We start from the raw sequence: 4,890 nt of genomic DNA, 5'->3' as shown, positions 1-4,890 counted from the left end.
AATAAATTTAACTATATTAATTTTTGGTCTTCCATAAGATAAAGACATAAAGAAAAGAAAAGAAAAAAGAAAAAAAAACTAAAAGCCTTCCTCTATTCTTGGTTGCCGCCTCACTCTTTCCCTCACCCTCTCCCTCACTTAAACCACCATTAAAGCTCATTTTGAGCTTGAAGAACCCTAAATCCCAACCTAGAAAATTTACTTACCAACCTTAAACCTTGTTGATTTCACTTGAAAAGAAGTTTGAGCAAGAAAAGGAAAGGAAAAAAAAAAAAAGAAGAGAATTGAGGAAGAGGAATTTCAAGTGAGGTAAGCAATCTAAATTCAAAATTTTAGTTTATTGGTTATGTTTGTGGTTTGAGTAACCTAGAAATTTATTTAAAATCAAAAGAAAACATTTGTAGAGGACCAAAGGAAATTTCAGCCAGCCATGGATGTATGAGAATATGATGTGTTTTGAATGAATTAAATTTGTTAGTAAGCTTGTATGGAAGTGGTAGTAAGATTGAAATACTTAAATGTGATTAAATGCAATGAATTAGTGTGGTTAGGGTTTGAGACCTAGGGTTTTGAGGCAAAAATTTGGAGAAATGGGAAATGATATGTTTAACCTATTTTGAAGTGAAAAATGGTCATTTGTCACCAAATGAGTTGTGTTGGAATGGTTGGAGTTAAAGCAAAATTCGGAGGAAGTGTGGTTATGCTGCTGGCAGCATGACCAAACTTTCTTTGAGGGACCACAAATGAAATTTAACAAGTCCAATTGATATGGGACCAATTGGGGATGAAAATAGACACTAAATGACACAATTTTTTGGGGATGAAAATAGACACTAAATGACACAATTTTCATTTAGGAACCATGCCCAAAAAGTGACCAAAACCTAGTGAATAAATTGACTCAATTCGGAAAATCTCAGTCTGTCCCTGTACAAACTGACCAAATGAACAGTGTTTATTCATTTGGCCATAACGTGAGCTGGGCAGTTCCAAATGACCTGAAATTTTACCAGTGGTTAGATGAGATATAGACCTAAAACTTTCATGAAGAACACAAACCCAAATTATACCATTAACCAAGTCGTTTGGCCACCCAAAGTTGGTGACCCAAAACTGCCAGAACCAAAAATTACCCAGAATTTTGGGTTGAGTCCAATCCGGCAGCCATGGTTCAAATAGCCATAACTTGAGCTAAAAAACTCCAATTGGGGTGATTAAAAAAGGAGAATAAACTTAAGACAATAAGGAACATTTTCTATGAAGGAAGTTTTGCCAAATTCCAACAGTAAAATGACTAATGGAACAGTGTAACTAGGAACGCCAAAACTGAAAATTGACAGTTTTGCCTAAAAGACTTAAGCTTTGAGAAAATGACCAAAACCAACAAGTTTGGTGACCAAAATGTGGTATGTGGGTGAAGTTGGAATTCCCATACCTATTAAGCTTTAGAAAGTCAACAATTTGACTTGAATAGTGTAGTGAATAGTAACCCAAAACACAAAAATTTCAAGAACGTCGAGTTTAGCACAATAGAGCTAGATAAAAGTGAAGTTAAATTTATTTTTGGATTTATGCTAAGTTATGGTACTGAAACACTATGAAATTGCGTGTTTCAGCTAAAAAAGACTTGGAAGCTCGGAGAGATTGAGTCAAGGCCTAGAGGCGACTCACGTCAGGTCTGTGCACAATAATTTTTGTTTAAATATATGATTCTTGAAAATTTGATTTTTTTTGAGTTAATTATGAATTGTGTTGCCATTTATGATTGTGAATATGACTTTGAAAATTGACCAGATTTCCAATAAATTATTTGAATAAATTGTTTTGAATTGATTTTGTATTCATACTTAGCATGACAGTATCACATTATTCCTCCTCCATTTATGGGGTTGAGATCGTTCATTTTCCTCCCTCTCTGGTTTACCAGCTGAGGCTGTAGATCGGATGAGTACTCCTTAGCTAGCTAGCCACCTCCCTCATTGATTTCTATTAGTGAGGTTGTAGATTGCTTTGTCGTGGTGTACAACACGGCATTGATCGGCAATTTTGTGTCATGGCTTAAGTTGTGTATGAATTGGCAACACTGTGTTTCTTAAATTATTTAACTAAATTGTGTTATTATGAGCTTTGATAATTTGTGAAATGTAATTGAGAAATATTTAAACTATGTTTTGATAATGAATGATTTATGTATTGTATTTCAAATTTTTATTGTGCACCACTGAGTATTTTTATACTTAGCGATAGCTTATTTTGCTGTCGCAGATAAGAGCAAGGAGAAAGCAGTAGAGTGAGCTGTTATTGAGTTGAGGACTACACTGGTCTTTTTGTACGGGTATTATTTTATACCCTTGTAGTTAATTTTGATGTAAATATAGTAATGTTGTATGTATCAATGTAAAGTTGAGCAGTTGTAAAATAAATTTTAATATTATTTTTGAATTTTCTTCTGTAAATTAAGATTTGTATTTGTGAATTTCATACTATATGCACTGTGGATGGAGTTATGAAATATTTTAAGTTGATAAATTTTTGGAATGACTTGAATTGTGTTGACTTGAGATTATTTGGAGGTTGGGAGTTGTAAAAAATTTTTGGAAGTGTTTTTCTTAGGTATTTGAAGAACTGTTTTCTCCAAATACAAACGGAACTCCATCAAAATTTTTATAAAATTTGCGAAAAATTTAAAATGGACAAAAATTTATACTAGTAATTAAACTTTGAATAAATGGTTTTAATTCCTACCAAAATGCTCACCACTTCCAAAATGCGAGAAAATAGTTTTAAAATCCCTTGTAGTGTACTTAATGAATTATCGGTAGGTGAAGTTCGGTATTTCATTAAGTATTCTATGGGATCATGTTATGCCTTACAGAGGGGTAATGTGTGACATGTTTAGTGGTATTAGAGCATGGTTTTGCAATAAATTTTGACTATGCATGTGAATATTTCTTTGATAAGAACAACTGCTCAAGTGTCTTTAATTGATACATATGACATATTTTCATTATGAATATGCACTAACGGAGGTCAACCTCCTTATGTTGATCTCAGGAAGTAGAAAATTTGGGAAAACGGAATGGAAGGAGGAAATCATTCCGAAGAACAATTTTTTGAGGCTGAGGTTCAAGGGGAAGCCCCAGCACTCCAGAACGTAAGTGGGTCAGCTACTCCAGCTCTTGCTCCAGCACTGCAGTTCCCTGCTCAATTTGTACAGCAAATGGCTGCATTTTTCCAGCAAATGGCAAGAAGTGTGCCACCCCAACCTCAGATGCAAGTACCTGTAGCACAACCACAACCCTCAGCTCGGCAATATGAAAAATTGATGAAATTTGGGGCCACCGAATTTAAAGGCACTGTGAATCCACTGGAAGCAGAACAGTGGTTAGAAAGAATGGAATGGGTTTTTAGAAAGCTGCAGTGTACGGAAGAGCTGAAGTTCGAGTATTCTGTTTCCTTATTGCAAGGGGATGCGTATGAATGGTGGAAGACCATCCCCCACAGCCTGGTTGAGCCACCTGTGTTAACCTGGTCAGACTTTTTGAGGGAGTTTTGACACAAGTGGGTTCCCAATGCATATGTGGATATGAAGTTACAAGAATTCCTGAGTTTGAAATAAGGGGACAGAACCATAGCAGAATATGAGAGAGATTTCTCAAGGCTAAGCCACTATGATGGAAGCTTAGTCTCCTCCCCCAGAGACAGATGTAAGAGGTTTGAGGATGCAAGTTGTGGGTTTCCGACATTAGAATTTCGCTGAGTTGATCTCATAGGCCCTGGAACTGGAAAGGATAGAATCAGAAGGGGCAGGAAAGAAGGGTACACAAGAGAAAGAGAAGACTGAAAAGACTACGGGACAAACATCTGAGAGTGGTTCTGGAAAGAGGAAACAGTTTGGGGGATCCAGCTCCCGTAGATCTGGCAGAGGCAGATTCTCTGGCCAAAAACCACCTCGGTCTGGTCAGTAGACCCAGCAAGCACCCCGAGGAGCTCTATCAGTACGACAGTGTGAAACTTGTGGTAAAACTCATGGTGGGGTTTGTTTCAAAGCTACCGGTGCGTGTTTTAACTGTGAAGGGAGCAAACATTTCGCTAAGGATTGCAATAGTCCGCGCTGGTCTGGACCTTCTGCTACATCTGAGGGATCAGCCCAAGTCTCTGTACCTAGAGGGTCACAGTCAGCTGCTAGAGGTAGAGGCAGAGGTAGGGGTCCTAGTAACACTCCTGGAAGTCAAAGCACTGTTAACCAGCCAGTATCCAGTGGCGCACCAGTCAGAGTGTATACCATGCGTCAGAGGGAGGAAGCTGAAACATCAGACGTAGTAGCTGGTATTTTCTCCATCCTTGACCAAGATGTACATGTGTTATTTGATCCTGGCTCCACACATTTATATGTTAGTGCTAGTGTGATGTGTTCTACTGCTATTCAGTGTGTACCAATGGATTATGATGTGCTAATAACTAGTCCATTAGGCCAGGAGGTCAGGGTAAATAAATTATATAGGGATTGTCCTTTGGTGATCCAAGGACACACTTTTCTGTCTGATTTAATTGAAATGCCCTTCAGAGATTATGACATTATCTTGGGCATGGATTGGTTAGCCAAGCATCATGCGATGAATGACTGTAGACTGAAGACAGTCACTTTTGGTCTTCCTCAGTATGGTGATGTAGTAATTCATGGGGAGAGGCAGCTATTGCTTTCAAACATCATTTCAGCTGCACTGGCCAGAAAAATGATTAGGAAAGGGTGTGAGGCGTACTTGGCACATGTGATAGACACCCAAGTGGGGAGTCCAGCACTGAAGGACATTCCTACTGTATGTGACTTTCTGGATGTATTTCCTGATGAATTGCCAGGATTACCTCCAGAAAGAGAAGTGCAGTTTG

This window comes from Hevea brasiliensis, chromosome 16 (assembly GCF_030052815.1).
Source record: "Hevea brasiliensis isolate MT/VB/25A 57/8 chromosome 16, ASM3005281v1, whole genome shotgun sequence".
In the NCBI taxonomy this organism is placed as follows: domain Eukaryota; kingdom Viridiplantae; phylum Streptophyta; class Magnoliopsida; order Malpighiales; family Euphorbiaceae; genus Hevea; species Hevea brasiliensis.
This window is presented reverse-complemented; position numbering follows the sequence as displayed.